This window comes from Ochotona curzoniae, unplaced genomic scaffold (assembly GCF_017591425.1).
Source record: "Ochotona curzoniae isolate NIBS_2020 unplaced genomic scaffold, NIBS_Ocur_1.0 contig_1014, whole genome shotgun sequence".
Classification (NCBI taxonomy): domain Eukaryota; kingdom Metazoa; phylum Chordata; class Mammalia; order Lagomorpha; family Ochotonidae; genus Ochotona; species Ochotona curzoniae.
Genome location: NW_024464920.1, coordinates 15,228,339 through 15,246,830, shown reverse-complemented (window position 1 = coordinate 15,246,830; position 18,492 = coordinate 15,228,339). Strand labels below are relative to the sequence as shown.

The 18,492-nt window shown below is 36.4% G+C and overlaps 1 long non-coding RNA gene across 2 annotated transcripts in view; it reads right to left on the bottom strand.

The window, feature by feature from the left end:
- Window positions 1–18,492, bottom strand: part of LOC121157062 — a 196,391-nt gene that overhangs the window by 6,927 nt on the left and 170,972 nt on the right. Inside the window, exons 4-5 of one of the 2 annotated variants that reach the window (XR_005883980.1) lie at window positions 16,473–16,629; window positions 15,079–15,227 (exon numbers count right to left, since the gene is read on the bottom strand). This is a non-coding gene — a long non-coding RNA (uncharacterized LOC121157062). Of the gene's footprint in view, window positions 1–14,935; window positions 15,228–16,472; window positions 16,630–18,492 lie in introns of those variants that run through there. The other variant, XR_005883979.1, reaches the window with a different exon arrangement.

Sequence of the window (18,492 nt, the reverse complement as noted above, 5' to 3'; positions counted from 1 at the left end):
TTGGAACAAAAAATAAATCAATGTTCCCTTCTCCTATTACACAGGAGCCTAGCAGACATTGCATGACTACTCTAAGAAAGGCAACTGGCTCCAACTCTCACAATGGTAATTTCACATGAATGTGTGTTGCAAAGGCAGGCAATATGATAAAAATCAATGAAATAAAGTTGCCAGGAACAGCTCTACCAATTTTAAATAAGTTTGCTTATTAAAAATAGATAATACTTGGGCCCAATGTGGTAAACCTAGCAGCTAAGGTCTTTGCCTTGAACACACTGGGATCCCATATGGGCACCTGTTCTAATCCCGGCTGCCCTGCTTCTCATTCAGCTCCCTGCTTCTCGCCTGGAAGGGCAGATGGGACAGTCCAAAGCCTTAGAACCCTGCACCTGTGTGAAAAACCCAGAAGAGGTTGCAGGCTTCTAGCTTTGGATTTGCTCACTTCCAGATGTTGCGTTTGCTTGGGGAATGAATCAATGGACGGAAGATCTTCCTCTCTCCTCTTCTCTGTATATCTGACTTTCCAATAAAAATAAACAAATCTTTAAAACAAAATAGATAAAACTATCCAAAATCCTTACCTCTCAAAATTAGTAGGAAATCTAGTAGTTTTAGTTTTTGTGGTTTAGAAGGAACATGAGGGATAGAAGTCTTGACTTCTACACCTTAGAGAGTGGTGTAGCCAGAAGTGACTTTGATTCTGCCTGCTTTAAAGTCTCAGAGATGATATGGATGTGAGATGAATGAATATAGATTTTTTTTTTCCCCTCAAGCCTACCTCAGCCTACATTTCTTGCTATCCCAGTGCTTCAAACTGATAACCTTTCAGGCCAGTTCCCTAAAATGCCAGCTGCCTCTAGTCAAAACTAATTCAGGTCCCATTTCTGAACTAAAACCTTTTGCCCTCTCTTTCCTAGGAGTCTATCAATGTAAAGCTGCAGGAAGTTAGTTTTCTACCCTGAAAAGGGCATCCGTATACAACATCCTTATACATCTCTCGGTGAACAGTGCTAATGGGTGATCTGCCCAGTATCCAGGAGAGCAAAACTCTGCTTGAGGAACTCCTAGAACTTCTGCTTTAACTCTGCATGCACAGACATACGCATGTGCGCACATGCTTACAGACATGCAGCCATGCACAACACAGGTTCACACAGGAAACTGGATTAAGGTCACTTACTCTGCTTTATACAGCAAGGTGACTTTCTGCTTATAGAACAGAAAAATTACACTCAAGAAAAATTATACATAGATAGATAGATAGAGCAAGCCATATAATGAATGCACTGACATTTTGACAAAAAGGAACAAGTACTCTGAAGTATTCAATGTGAGTGAAGTCAAAGCAGAAATCTCCTAGTCTTAGTTTAAACTTTGGAAAAGAGCCTATGTTCTTTTTCTTTAAATAAATTTGAAGTTTGATTCTCTAAGTAGTTCCCATACTGAAAGAAGATTTTAAATGTTTATTGGCTGAATATTTACTAAGCTTGCTTCATAATTGCTTATTCAGAAAAAAGAGTGTCTTCAACAGTATGTGCGTAGGTTACAAGAGTAGTGTGTGCTGCATTTGGTATGGGGTGGTTTGAGATATCATTCTACTAGTAGTAACATTTTGCATGAACAATATATGTCAGACAAAGGTTCGACAAATTGTGCTGTTAATCTGCTGCCCTCAATTCCGTAGCTGAAAATGTTCTTCAAATTGGGTGTGTGTGTATGTGTGCGTGTGCTAAATGTTTCCTTCACAAGAAAATATTTCTATTTTCTTCAGAACATCCATATTCTTTAACTCTACCTCACTTTGTCACACAAAGAAAACTACATTACATTTTTTATGGCTTTAGTGTGCATAATAATTTAAAAAGGAATGCATTGACATATCACAGAATGATACCCCAGGAATTAGAGAAAATATTCAAGTTGAATATTTGTTTTTGTTTAAAAAATGGCATTAAGACCCTAAAAACAGCTACTTCACTGTCTTGGCAGTAGATACTGTGTATCATAAATTTTCTCTTCATAGAAAGCTGGGTGCTAAGTGGGTGATTGCACTTAGTAGTGGAAGAGTTTGTTTTTCCCATTCACTTACATTTATTCAGTCACCAAAGTTTCCACAAAATTCAGGGGGTGCCCACCTCCCACCTCTGTTTCTGATTGGCGTAGAGGATGATGCATACTAAGGAATAAACTAGAAATAATTTCCTTTTTATTAATGAAGAGTCAAACAGCATAGGCTATTGTAAATCATTAGGCTAATATTTAAGAAATTTTAAATATTCCAAACAGAAGCAGAAAGCAGGAGGAATGATGGCAGCTAGCACTACTATAAAATAAAAGCAGTAACTTGAAAATACAATACTAAATTAAATCTGGATCTAAGAGAAAAATAAACCCAAGCTTGACCTTTCATTGCAGAAAGAATTCAACAAGCAGAAGGCAGAAAAACCACTGTTCCTCAAGACTGCAGACAAGAACTATAAGCAAAAGATTGTAAATCAAATGTAAAATATGCCATTATAAAATTAAAATAAAAATAAAATGGGGAGGGAAGAAGAGGAAATACTGGGAAGTATCATTATATTGTTAAAACTCTATGAAATACATGAAACTTAGTTTCTTCACATAAATTTAAAAGTAAAAAAAACTTATAACTAAAAATCAATAAAAGTAAATAAAATACTTTTGTTACACATTAAAAACACAAAAGTATAATGAATATGTAGGAAGTTAAACTGATAGGAATGGGAAAGTATACAGTAATTTTTCAAAAATGGGAATACTTGGAAGTAAAATCTGTGAAATAACAACTTTTTTCTTTACAAAGTAAATGTAACACTTCCTCCCCAAACACTGTTGAAGAGAAGGGAGATGGGAGGCTTAGAGAAAAGGACAGAAGGTAGTAAGAGAAGTGTTATTTTCTTCTTGAAGTATACCTACTGAATGCATGAAACCTGTTCTCTTTATCTTATTAAAAAATGGAAAATAAGTGCTCGAACTCATATGCTTTAAAACTAAGTGTGTCTGCTTATTGCCTTCGTACTGCCCTCACATCTTCTGCAGAACAATGTGGGCATCATGGATTATTTTTATCTTAAATCGACAGATAAAGAAAATGAGGATTAAGAAGGTAATGCCTGGATTCACACTTTGAAACGTGGGTTCCTTCTTAATGACCTCATCATAATCCAATCAGTCCAATAAACCAGAAACCTAGTTCACCTGCTTCACTGAGCCAATCAGAATCTGTCAACTTCTCAAATTTGCTGGAATTCATTCTCTGTTAGTTTACTGTTGATAACAAGTACAGAGGCTTACTATCTTTGATCTTTAGGATAATAATATAATTGGTTTTACCATTTCTTTTCTTTCCCACTCTAATCCCTGTGCTACCCTGATATTTGCTTTCTTGCTTGCTACATTCTTTCCTTTCCCCTCCTTTTCTTCCTTCTATGAGGCTTCTCTAAATGTTCCTCCCTGTAATTACTGCCCAAGATTTAGCTGCATCAACAGAACCTATGTGTTACATTTATATAAAACTGCCATTGAAGCACACATAGCCCCCAAAGTTTACAGGCCCAGTGCTGAGCCAGATGTGACTTAAACCACTGCTCCTCTGGGTTGCATAATTTGTAGGCTGCAGCGTAGTCCTCTAGCACCACATTACCAGTTTCCTGGCATTTCTGTTACTAATTTTCTATCCCTATTACAAGACTCCAAACCTCTTGAAGCTGCTATTGTTTCTCATTTGATATCTTCATTCACTCTTTCATTCATTAATGTCACCTTATGATAAGAGCTTACTTACATTTTGAGTAATACTATGACGGATGCTAGGTAACATTAATAACATATCCTCCAACAGTTCTATGAGATATTCATTTACATAGAGCAAACTAGCAAGTACAGAGAAAACCATCCTACTATCAAAACAAATATTTTGGACACATACCTAGAATGGTGTCAGGACTTAGTCAGCAGTGGTTAGAATTGTTTGAATTAAAAATAAATAAATAAAAGGGAAATAAGCAGTTACAGGACCTTTCTCACCCAAGACGGAGTAGTAAATACTACATCGGAGATTGGTACACTTCTTAGGGTCACATACGTATAAGAATTTGCTGTGTTTATGACTAATGAGAAATATAACCTCAGATAAATTGCTTATTTCTGTGCGCTTTAATTTAAAATGTGTGAATTAGATACTGCCAAAATTACTGGAAAGAGTTGCTCCATGACTTAATATGAAAAAATACATATAACGTTTTCTAGCTGTCTGATGCAAAGCATTAACTCTTGCCATGACTACATAAAAACACAACATGATAAAAATAAGATATTCAATGTGAAATTATATATTTTCTTGTTATAATTTCTAATACCATTTTCAATTTTTAAAATTTTTGCTTCATTTTATATTTTTCATGGAGTACAATAAGTACAGCATAGGAATAGCCAGTACATAGAATTAGTAACCAATGTTTTCTGCATTTTTCTCCTGATAATATTAAAAAATATAAAACATGGAACTTTGGGAAAATGCCTACATTCTCCTATGATAAAACATTATCATTTTTATAAAATGGGGCTATTGTGATGTTTTAGATTTTCTCTCCTTCATAAAATTGCTATAGTAGGAAAATTAAGAGTGAGATTAGTAACAAGTAGAGAAAGAGGTTAAATATCCTAGAAAACATTTTTTCTATACCCTAACTTAACCGCCTCAATTACAGTTGATATACAGAGCAAAAATGTCTTAAAACAGCCCCTAAAGAAGGTTCTCTCATGGGAGCAAGATTTTTACACATCCCTGACCATGTGGAAGTAATTTCTGGAATTAGAAAAATCTTGTGGCTGAAGGAGCCATTGTCCAGAACAAGCCACATTTCCCTTAGATGCCAGTCTGTTGCTGTGTTGTTTCGGTTGTTATACTGGAAGCAAAATGGTCCATAGCCCAGAAGCCTGTGTCCTGTGTGGTGAGTGAGTGAGAATGTGGTCCTGCTCCCTCTCCTCCCTTCAGTTATCTCAATTCTTCAGTGATGGTCAGTTTCCCAATGAGTAAATAAGGCTTGCTTCTTGACACACATTCCTCAAGCAAGCCAGAGTTCAGAAGATGTCATGTGCCAAAAAGAAATTATAAAAAGCCAGGAAGCCACAGAAAGTTGAGATTTGAGGGTGCTTAGCTGAAAATCCACACAGCATTACTCAATCTTTTTAGTAAACATCTTAGGATGGAAGAATTAGATTGCAAGCCCCTCCAATAATTCCCAAGCAAATATATTGAGCCAATTGTGGTTTACAGTGCTGGGCTTTATTTTGCTGTATCATCTGTGTATGTTTTACTGTTGCATTTCTTTTGGTTAATCATCTCTGCTCCTGGGAAACAAAACGTTCTGCAATAATAAACAGTGTCTTTGGTAAGTCCCTAAAACTCCAGCACAACAGATTGCAAAGCCTGCTGCCCATTCCAAATATATTTGCATTGCTTCTCTCTCAAGCTAGTAGTTTCACGTCTCCAACTCTGTCATACACATGTAGATAAGATATGTGCACATATAGAAAACCAGAGAAAAGATATAACCAGGTGGTTCCTCATCACCAATTGCTTCTTGCAAAAGATGTTTCACCATGCACGGTAAATGTGTCCCTCCCTCCCGCCCCCAGAAAACCCAAAAGTCTGGTCAACTTGTGAAATTGTGAACATCTCAAGGATATTAAAACTATGTTATTTTTTTCTCGTTACATTGCTTATGCTCGTCTGTATGAAAAAAATTTAGCTGTGAAAAATTTTTGGTTGTGAAATATTTTCATCCCCATCTGTAGTGAAACATGCAACTATTTGGATACTCTGTGTCATCCCTTGGCCTTGTAAGCTTTGCGGGGTAAATTAGGAAATGGAAGACCTCTGTCACCTTCCCTTTCTGTAACTTTGTCTTTCAAAAGAGTAAATATTTAAAGATCATTTAGCTATGTGTGCTTCAATGGTAGTTTTATATAAATATAACACATAGGTTCTGTTGATGCAGATAAATCCTGGGCAGTAATTACAGGGAGCAACATTTAGAGAAATACCATAGAAGAAAGAAAGGAAGATGACTAATCATCAGACATATTAGAGGTTTTGCATCTTTTTTACTTAATAAGAAATCTCTTAGGATACAGAAGCCAAAATCCTGAATGAATTATTATATTTAACAACAACAACAAAAGATGCTCTTCAAAAGACCCTTATGGCACCTACAGGTCCAAATCAGGTTATATCTGATGGGCAGGAGTAATAAGGAGAGGAAGGACTTGGTTATGGTGTTTATTCCAATTGGAGGGGACAAGGTTTGAATCATCCATGCTGTTTTAACATCACTATTGATATTACCCTAACATTCTCAAAGTATCTTGTTTATTTTTTGCATGCATTTTTTTTTTTAATTTAGGAGGTGAGGAGAGAGGGAGACAGATGAGAAAACAAAGACGTGGGGAGTGTTGTCCTCACTGGGTCAGGGGGTACGGCAGAGAACTGGAGACTCAATCTGCATTTCTCCCTTGGGTGGCAGGGATCCCACCATCTTGTGCTCTGGCTTCTGCCTCTCAGGATATGTGCATCAGGAGGGGAAACCAGGACTTGAACTGGGCACTCTGCTGTGGAATACAGGCATCTTAACTGGCATTGTAGCTATTAAGGCAGTGCAGGCCAAATGGCTGACCCAATTCCCTGGTTTTGACAATAAATGATGTAGTCATCCTGAAACTGCATAATTGGTGGGAAAATATTCCTCCTAGAGAAGACTCCTAACTTATTGTAGCCAATTGTCATCATGTAGCAATGAAAACTATTGCCTTTTAAAAGACACCAAATCTGTAGTATAGGTCAAGTCTGCCAATATTTAATGTTGCTGCTACTGTCTACTTTTTATCTGTATTAGTTTCATGATACAAAACTTGACTGAATGACAAATTTATTTGCATGCTAATTATGTGCAGCTTTTCTCTTTGACATAGAACTTCTACAGCTAGGGGGTTTCTGCACTACCATTTCTCCTCTGTTTTATCTTTAGGAGTGCCTGGATCCACCAACGATATTCATGTGTACACAGCAGTTCAGATGATGCAGACCCTGTTAGAATGCTTCTGAAAGAGGCACCACCATCAGTAACACCCTACCTAATGAACTGGAAACAGGATGAATGATGAACTCAGACACACACTTGTCCAAGCATTTAGTGTACACTATCATGATTCGAGTAGTCACAGAAATGAAAGGGAATTGTTGCGGTTATCCAAATTTTAAGTAAAATTAGTTGGCAGTTAACTAAATTTGTGGTTTAACAACATCACTCAGATAATGATTGAGCCAGGATTATTACCACTGAAGTTTTTCTGGTTCCAAATCCTGTTTTCATCCACTGTACTCAGCTCACTTATTAAACAAAGTGAGCAGCATCAGCATTTAGCTTTTCCCTTTATAGAAATTGTATTTTTTTTCTATTTGATGAATATACCTATAAATAAACCCAAAGAATAGCAAGCAACATATACATGTCAGTGAATGACTATGGATGCATTTTTGGCCACATCAAGATAAACTGATAGTTCTGAAAATATGATTTTGTTATTAAAAATTTAAAATTATCCCAAGGATAAAGTAACCATTCTTACAGAAATCTCTAAGGATGTATGGAGAGCAAGATAAGGTACCGGCAAGTTAAACAATTATGAGCTTTCAAAAAGAGACTTATATTGTTGGGGGTTCTGGAGCTTGGATTGTATTATAGTTTCTCCCTGCCTAAAGGCAAAAGGACTGAGCCATTGCAACTTGAATCATCAGTTTTGAGTTCCAAGAATCTTCTGATGCAGTGCCTTCCATCAACCTAGGGCACTTCTCAAAGAATTCAGGTGTTAGCCCACGGTAGTTAACACTAACCTGATAAAATAATTGGGAACTGTGGGCCAGTAGAGGTGTGAAGGAGTGGTGGGTGGAGCAATAGCAGGACCATGGACAGCGTCTGCACCATCTGTTATGTAGCAGAAGTTTGGATATGTTTATTTTGGTAATTTTGTGACAATTATAATCAGATAAACTTCATTGTTTTCTTTGCAAAGTTTTATTTTCTCCTTGAAAGAAGATGTTAAAGTTTCCTGATTTCTGTTTTGTTTTTTTTTTCTTTCTTTTTGGTCTCCACTGACCAAATCCTCTTCTATTAATGTTAGCACCAGGGATATATTGAAGATACAAAATGAAAACACAGATTATGACGCCTTCCCTTTCATGAGTATTTACTAAAAACATTGTAGTTCAGCAGACAATTCAGTCAGTACATTGGAGATTGTTATATTTTGCTATGCAGTATTTTACAAGTAAAGAGATTACCATCTAATCTGTAGGAAATTATTCCATACTTCTTGTTTTTTTTTAATGTGCATGTTGTATGATTGATCAAAATACTAACAGAACATTCAGTATAAAGAATAGTTTGTTATAAAAGTTTCATGAATTATGCAAAAATACATCTTCCCTTATAATGCCTATGGGCTTCTACAATGCGGAATTACAATAGTGCATAATTTTCCTTAATAAAAAGCAAAGAAGCAGATGGTCACTAAGTGCTTTCTGTTAGAGCTTGACAACACAAAACAAAAATAAGCCCACTCAATTTGATCCACAATATTTTATTTTTTTCAGATTCTCACCAACTGTTCTGCTAACAATGAATGTTTGGAGGTCAGTACGACTAGAGATTCAGAAGCCCTTGTGGGAGATGGTACAGGCTGTGTTCCAGCTATATTTGGTGCTGCAGGTAACACTGAAGCTTTTCACAAACAGCAGCAGGATACAGCTCAGCGGGACCGTAGCTTGCTTTACAACCCAATTGTAAGTGAATTTTTCTGATATTATTCACTTGTGTGATGCAAAATTCTAACTTGGAATCTTTATTTCCTGAAGTGCATTATTGATTTTTAAACATTGTCAGATATTATCTGGGTGTGGGAAATTCAGTCTGCATTAAAATGTTTGCAAATGGAACTTGACAAATAAGGACTAAAAATCTACAAGATCATTGGTATTTACATTATAAAACACTAAGAACCCATAAATTCTCCTATAGGAAAATTTAGGTTTGATTTTTTGTATTCAACAGATGGGCCACTAAATACCAAAGGCAGCTCTGTATATCCTCTGTTCAGTTTGAAAGAGTACCTGTGCACCTTAAGGAAGACAAATATCTAATTCCCACTTCATGAAAATCAGCAGGACATGGGATTCCAGCATGACGGGTGGCAGCTTTACTTACTATGCCACAGGGCCCCCACCCTAAACACACGCTATTTTTAAAGAAATCTCTATATTGCTTTCCTCACATTCTACCAGTATTGTATATGAATTTTCTTTTCTCCACACCCTGTCATATTACTGTCTTTTTGGATAATCACCATTCTGATGGACGTGACATATCAGTCTGCTTTTGATTTCTGGTTATCTAATGGCTAGTGATATTGAACACTGTTCATACATTCCTAGATCACTTGTGTTTCTTTTGTGGGGAATGGTGCATCCTGTGGGCATGCTCCTTTGACATTTTCTCCATTAGAAAAGGTAAAAATCCATTTTCCAAATGTAAATGTTAGCTGGCCTAACATTAGTTGACCAATAGAATGCAATAAACACGATCTGAGTTCTGATTCAAAGAGAGTCTTAGAACACTGTGGTAACATCTGTTTCAAGAAGCATGGCCTAGCCACTGAAGGAGAAAACCACTGTGGAGCAAGCAGAAATCTCAGATTCCTAGACCAATCAGCTGACAGCCAATAGCAACCATCAGAAGCACAAGTGAGGTCATCTCATACCATCTAAACCTAGATAAATTACCAGGTGTCCTCAGTGGCATCAAAGAATGTTGAACCATAAAATTATGAGGAAACAAATTAAACTAGCAGGTTTTGAAGTGGCTTTTTACATAGCGCTCTGCTTTGAATAGGTTTTGGCTGCTCAAATTAGTGTATATGTTTAAATCTCAAGGTTACGTGCTAACAATTGATGAATTAAGATTGAAATCTGAGCAGTGGGCATAATCATTGAGGGCGTGGCTTTTGGAGGGGGTTCATGTCAAGAGGAGTGCTCATTTAAGCTGACTTCAGTCTATCTCTTTCTCTGTTTCTGCTGGCTGGGCTAGCATGTGCTTGCCCCCTCTGATAGCCTCTGGCTTTTCCAGATGCCTGAATTAATGAGGCTGCCTTACCCTGGACAATGAACTTCCATACTGATAGCTAGGACAGAACTACTTCCCTTCCTTTTCTCAGATATTTCAGTTAAGGAAGCAAAAAGGCTGATACATATATTCACAGCTGACAGAAAATACAACAATAGATAATGAAGAACATAAACATTTTTCTGAAGAGACACAATTAGTTTTCATGTGTTTGAATCACAACCAGAAATGCATTTTTCAAACATGGTGCTGCTTAATTAACCTATTATTCATGATGTAACATTTGCCAAATGTGTTAAGTTCACAGTATACATTTTTTTTTTCATCTGTACCTTCAATCCTTGCATTGAGAGGCAGAGCAGGTGTTGGTGATTTGCATTATGTGGATAAATGAGTTCAGTGTAACTCCAGACTACAAAGAAGGCATGTGGTAGTAGAGACCAAGTCAGATGTGTGACTCATCTCTTTGAAGAAAATAAATATGTAACACTTTACTTCAGAAATGGGAGATACAGACTGAACAAGCTCACAACCCATAGTTTAGTCTCCCCAAGTACTTGCAATAGCCAGAGATGTGTGGCAGGGTTCCAAGTACTTGGACTATCATCTGCCATTTCCCAGAATGCACATTACAAGGAAGTTGAATTCCTAAGTGGGTCTAGTACTCACACTCAAGCATCCAGATACTTGAGCCCACCCATTTAAGTTGTGATCATACCACACATTTCAAAAAAGTTAAGCCCATATGTACTTTAAGTAAAATTTAGCTTTTAAGTTTCTGATTCATTCTTTGATCAAATTTTTGTTTAGCAACAATTCTTTGATCTTCAGGAATGTCTTTAAACCATTTTATTAGCCATTTATTCCTTTTATCTTTGAGTCATCCAATATCTTTCCAAGGAAACTCAAAATTACATTCCTCTTTTTTTTCAGATTAGACTCAGAATAATCTACTTCTGACCTGGGTGTATTGTTATTCCATCACTGAAGTATTTGATTTATTGTGCCCTTTATTATTTGGATTTTCCTCAAGTGAAAGCTTACCTCATATTTTTTTACTGCTATCTCATGTTGCTACAATTCAAAATGAGATTATGGAAATTTGGCTTGAAATATATTAGCATAATTTAAGTGAATTTCACTGGACAGACAAAGCAGAACAATTTGTTACTTTTGTAAAAAAGCATTACTTTATTTTGATTTATAAATGATATATATATTTCAATCTTTATTGAAAAAGGAGCTATTTCATGTACACACAATTACACAACATAGGTAACTTCCAGTGCCTAGAACATTATATAGATTATAGATTACATATACTTATTTGTATAAATACATAGATATTTATGCATTGCAAGTTTTCTGTGTAGCTTGCTGAGTATATGTTCATTATCCCTGGTTAAAAAAACAGGAGTTTTATATTTACATACTAGTGGTTTTGCCTATCTTGTACTTTGTCCTGTCACGTACTTTAAGATGAATATTAAAACAGCTTTTCTGAACTGATACGAACAAGTAACTATCTCTACCCCATTTATGTGTGAAAGAATGAATCAAGTTATATACTCTGTATTAATTTAGCTGGAAGAAAACCCTAGTATTTAATATGATGCTATCATATCTTTCCATATTTGTTATTATATTTTCCCAAAAATGTCAATCAGAATATGCTTTGGAGTATTAACTATAGGCTTATGGCTGTGGGTATAAAACAGAGAAATTAAAAAAAAAATTCATACTGTTAGTCAAATAATGAAATCTTACATTAATCAAGCTGCTGAAATTTAAAACCTGACCCTGTGGTCCTTTCCCCAAAGGAAAGATCATCTCTATAGTGCACTCATCTGTGCTGAGAAATGTTGTACTCATTTCTATTAGAAACTACTAAGTCAACTAAATATATTTATTTAAAAGGTTTATTTTATTGAAATATACAATGTAAAGAGAAAATATAACTTCCATTTAAAATGTTCAAAAAGGTTGAGAACAAGGATGATTATGAAATTGAGATTTAAATGAATTAGAAATTTTATTTAAATTGATAGTATATATGTATTTTCCAGTTATAGAAATTGAAGCAAAAAGACATTAAGCCTTATGTTCCCACAGACAGTAAATGACAAAGGCAAAATAAGTAATCTGATATTAGAAAATGTAATTTTCCCAATTTCTTTGCTCTTTGTAGATTCATTTGGGACAACCTTTATATGTAGAATATTTTACAAACCATAACACCAGTGAAAGTTATTGCTTTTACTAAAACAAATTCTAAAAAAGGACTTTTAAGGCATCAGTTAAAAACATAAACACTTTCTTGATTATCTGCCTATTGATCAAAAATCTTTGAAAATAAGAATAAGAAAACAGAACATTGACTTTTAAAATTTCTAAGTATTGTAGTCTTTTCTTCCTTTCCTACTCTCCAAATATTTATTAGATGGTTAATAAAAGGACATTTATGAGATTCAAAGTAGGACCATCCACAATTAAAGACCATACTTGAGCATATAACTAAGAGTAGCTGGATTTTTTAATTCACAAAGTCAGGAAATAAACCTAAATGCCAGAGTCAATACCTTCCTCCTGATACTTCTCAGATTTCCTGTTTCTCCTGGTCTTTCTTAGAAGCTGAATATATAGCAGCAAAAGTTCTAGGTAGCAATACATATGTCATGATCTAATCTTCTAAGTTACATGGATTTTAAAAGTATATAATTACCACAACAAGGTTCAACTGATCCCATCACTAAAATGGGTGATTTCCTTAGAGAGTTTTCCTATTGTGCAACCATTTCTCATGAAATAATGGAGGCATATTCATAGCCTTAAAGGAATTGTCTAAGACATCAAAGTCCCCAGTAGATTCCTTCAGAAAACTGCTGATGAAATGCAATTGTCTACCACTTAGGCATCTACTTGAAAGCATAAGGGAATTATACTCTGAACTCTGATAAGTATAATTATGAACATCTCAGATTGAATTAGACAATAAAACACTGGCTTTGCAGTCAAGCACACAGGTTGGCTATTTTTTTTTTAACCCTCACCACTTATTGGCAGTTAGATCTTATGCAAATTAAAGAACCTTTCTTTGTAAACCTCAGTTTCCTTTCCTGAAATGGACTTAATGATAGCACTTACCTTTAAAGGTTGCTGTAAGAATTAGATGACGACACAATGTGTGAGTTGTGTGTGTTGGGAGGCAGGGAGATGTCAACCAGGAGATCATCACTTACATCATTGTCTCACAGTGTTTCCCTTGCATTTTCTTCCAGTGACGTAATACTGTCAAGTCTTAAATTGAGGTTGTTGATCCATCTTGAGTTGATTTTTGTGTAGGCTAAGAGGTATGGATCTACTTTCATTCTTCTACATACATTCAGTTTTGCCAGCACTGTTCATTAATCATGCTTATTTTTATTATTTGGTTCCATTGATCCAAAGGATTTTTTAGCAAAGATTTTTTAAAATTTTTATTGGAAAGGCAGATTTGTGGAGCTGTGTGGAGAGTCCGAGGCTTATCCACTGGTATGTTACCCAAAGAGCCCACAATGACCGGAACTAAGCTGATCCAAAGCCAGGAGCTTCTTTAGGGATTCCCACATGGGTACAGGGTCCCAAGAACTTGGGCCATCACCTACTGCTTTCCTAAGTCATAGCAGAGAGCTAGGTGGGAAGCAGAGCAACTGGGACACAAACCAGCACCCATTTGGGATCCCAGAGTTTGAAGGGGGGATTAGCCTATTAAGCCATTGCTCCTAGCCCTATACTTGAGTTTTTATGCCAGTAACATGCTGTCCTAGTTACAGTTTTGAACTGTGCTTTGAATTCAAGTATTTTGATACCTTCAGTAGGATTTTTTTTTTTTTTGGTCTTGGCTAATGATCATTGACTATTTTTTACTTGATTTCCCTTTCAGCGAATTCATCATTAGCATGTGTAAAGTGATTTTTAGATTTTTACCTTGTAAACAGCAACTTTGCTAACAGCATTTTAGTTACATTTAGTTTTTTTCATGATGAAATCATTACATTATCTGAAAACCTGGAAGTTTTGACTTCCCCAAATTCAATGCCTTTTATTTCTTTATCCTCTGTGATTGTTCCTGCTAATGCTTTCAGAACTATAATGAATACAATTGGGAAGAGTGGACACATCCTTGTCTTTTTCCAGATCTGAGTGGCTATGCTTTCACTTTCCCCCATTCTGTATGATATTGACTATTGATTTTTCACATAGCCTAGGTGAAAATTTTGACCTATGATCCTTTTATATTTACATTTGAGTATTTTTTTTTACCATGAATGAATGCTGAATCTTAGAAAATGCCTTCTCTACATGGATTGAGATGATCACACATTCTCTTCATTCCAGTGATGTGATTTTACTGGTTATGGATTTGCATATGTTACCTTCCCCCTTGCATTTCTGAGTATAAATACCACTTGATCATGACGTATGATCTTTTATTAGATGGTTTCAGATTTCATTTGCTAGTATTTTTTCTTTTAGAATCTTTTTATCTATGTTCATCAAGGATGTGTGTCTGTAGTTTTCAATTTATGTCATATCTTTGGTCTTGATATCAAAGTGAAACTGGCATCAACAAAAGTTTGGAAGGAATGTATCCTATTTTGGGATAGTTCATAAACTATTTAAAATAAAATTAAAACATTGTTTTTGAATAAAACATAGCTTAAGCTTTATCTAACAGGAAAAATCTTCTAAAATATTTAGTTTCAATTTTACTTACTTCTGCTCTAATTTTTCACCTCATAACTTTGAGCTTGTTTTGTTCTTTAAGGGCTTTGAGAAGCAATATTAGATCTTCAATACTTTTTTTTTTCTTAATGTCAGCATTTAACCGTGGACTTACCTGTCAATATGTTGTGTCCCACAGGATTTCATTTTTTCATTCTTCAAGAAAGTTTATTTCCTCTTTAATTTCTTCAGTAGCAAGTTGTTTAATGTCCCTGCATTTCAGTTTTATTCTTCTTGTGACTTCCAGTCTTCTTGCTTTGTGTTCTGAGAAGATACATGGAATGGGTTCAATTGTTTAAAACGTTTGCTGAAACTTGATTTGTGCTCTACTATATGGTCTCTCTAGAAAATGTCCCATGCACTGATGAAAACAACATGTTTTCTGTAGCTTCTAGTAAAGTGTCCTTGGGTTCATGTGCTCTATAGTATGTTTCAACTCCAGAGTATCCACTGATTTTGTCTAGATTATCTGTCCGTCAATGAGAGTGGGATGTTGAAGATACTTACTCACTATTTTGGTACCAGAGATTCTGTCCCGTTAGGTCTAATAGTTGCTGTACCTATCTGGGTATTCCTGTGTTTTGGGGGAAGTATATTTGATTGTTCTGTGTTCTTACTGGAGTGAGCCTTTATCAAAATACAATTTCCTGTGTCTCTTTTGACAGGTTTTGATCTAAAGTCTGTTTGATATAGGATGGCTACTGCTGCTTTTTGGTTTTCATTTTCCTGGTTTATCTTTTTCAATCCCTTCCCTTCCAGTCTTTGTATCTTTGTAAGCAGCATATAGGGAAATTTTCTATTCATCCAGGCAAACTAAGCCGTTTGGCTGGATAATGGAATAAATTTACTTTCAAAGCTAGTATTGACAGACAAGAACTAAGACTAGTCTTTTTGCTGACTGGATATTGATTACACCAGCTGTGTTAGTGAATTTGCTGTTGTCATGTGTTCTCATGCTGTGTACCTGCAACACAGGACTCCCTTCACAATTTCTTGTATGGTTAGTCTGATCATGGGGATGTTTTTGCTTATCTGGAAAATACCTCCACCATGCTCTTTCACTTTTAAAGTCTAACTATGCTGGATACAATATTATATTGTTTTTTTTTTTCATTTAATACTTTAAATATATCATCCCACCCTGTTTACTCACAGCATTTGTGCAGAGAAGTCTGATCCTGATCTGGTGGGCTTTCCTTTTATTTATACAGACAGCTTTCTCTTACTATTTTTAGGAGTTCTTGCTTGCCCTTAATTTTTGAAAATCTAATTACAGTATGCCATAATGATGCTGTTGTTTAAGTATTTAATGTATTTGAATATCAGCTACAGAAAGAGGGCGATAACTAGACAGATAAATGTGTCTGTTGGACCACTACCCAGATGTTTCTAACAGTAAAGGCATGGCCCAGCAGAAGCCAGGAGCCAGGCACTTCATCCAGGTTTCCGTGTGAGTGCAGGAACTCAGTTCCTTGGACCATCCTCTGCTGCTTTTCCCAGGTCACTTACTGGAAGCCGAGTGAGAAGTGGACTGCCGGGACTCCAACCCATATCCATGTGGGATATTGACTGCCCCAGAGATGACTCTGGTGGAGACCTCTCTTTGTTGAGTCTCCTGGGAGGTCTGCAGCTTCTGGTACCTGGATGTCCATGTCTCTTTCAAGACCTGAAAAAATTTCAATTATATCATGTAACTGGGTCCCAATGTCTGTTTCCCTTATCTCTTTTAGGACTGCCTATAATCTATTTAATCATTTAATAGCATCCTACATTTCACATAGACTTCCTTCAGTGGTTTTGACTGTTTTTTTTGAATAGGGTTGTTTCAAAAGTATTTTCTCTGAGGTCGTAAATTCTTTCCTCCACTTGCTTATGCCACTGTTAAGACTCCCAGATGTACATTTAAAATTTCATTGATGGATATTTCTGTCTCTGACATGTCTTTCAAGTTCTTAATGGTTTTTATTTCCCTAGTAAGATTCTCATTTGTGTCATTCTTGGACCTCATCTTTGTAATTTATCTATACCTGTGTTGTGTTTCTGCATTCTATTTCTGTTTCATTTCTTTTGTCTATCTTTATCCTCTTGCATTGAGTTTCCTTTCAACCACTATTTGGTAAACAGTTTCTGGCATTTCATGGAGTTTTTTTTTTAGTTCTGGAGCTAATTCTCAAGAACCATTTTTAAAAAAATTTTGGAAGCCTCATGCTACCTTGCTGCCTTCATATTTGTGTCCCTGCATTGATGCCTGCACATCTGGTATGATCATCCCTTCTTTAGGGGGTAGGTTAAGCAATGTCAATTGTTTATTTAAGTGTTAAAATATTCTGCAGTTGGTAGGGACAGAAGTTTGAAGTGAGTATGTGTTTTCTAGGGTGCATCATCACTGACTTTAGGATTAGTCATCCTGGGGACTGTAATAGCTAAAACCTTACTTTGGAACTGAAGGAGAGAAGGATGCCAGTTGCCCCCTTGTCCCACTGGCAAACCTGAGCAAGATGGGGCTGAGGGGAACAAGTGCTGTGGTCATAGAATGGTATCATGGGAATGGACCCTTGCTTAGGATATGCTAGGACCTGTAGCTGCTGCTATGGCAGCTTATAATGCCTCCTAGTTCTGGGCTGAGGTGTTGTGAACTAATTCCTGCTCCAGTCCTATAAGGTAATTGCAGGGTATAGAGTAGATTTTGCTAGGGCACATAAAAGTCCAGAAATCTGTAATGCAGATTTTTTTCCTCAGTCCACCAGGAAGATTCCAGTGGGGGTAAGAAAAATGGAACTAATGATCAGTCTTAGTGTTAGAGAGTACAAAGGGATCATTTCCCAGATTGGCCAAGGTGGTAGAAGGCTTTTTATGGACTGCTGCTGTGCTAGCCTCAGGAACTAAGTGAACTCCCTAGCTCACACAGTGATCTAATGCCAAAAATAACTTCTATCGTGGCCTGATGCCATAGACCAGTCCTCTACCTCTACCAAATTGACTTGACTGTGACCACGGTTACTTCAGGCAGCAGCAGAATACAGATGTGCAACGTAACATTTCACAGTTTAGTCAGGGGGTTGGAAGGGAGGCAGTGTGGAACCAGGGCATGGCTCAGACCCAAGTCACCTCTCCAACTAGAGTGTAAGTCATGGGTGACTGCAGGATTCTCCCTGTGCAGCTTCAGCTGGTGAGCCACACAGTCACCGCTTCCTACCTTGACTCAAGAAGGCGATGACTCTTACCAGGTGTTTGGTTATACAGTAATGCCAGCCAGCGCAGGAAGCAGCATCCCCATCATCTCTTGGAGTTTTTACTGGTTTTTTTTTTTTTTTTTGCTTATCCACTGCATAACTATCAGTTAAACCCCTGGACATGCAATTCTTCTTTTCTTGTTATATTCAAGGGCAGCTGAAGTTAACATAGCTGTTCCCTGTTTAGCCATCTTAAATCCCCTTAGCTGTATTTTTGAAGCAAGATTTCTACATTTGCATTATAGTCAAAGGTTTAATGCATCACTGAATAAATAATCAGGAATATGGGAGACAGC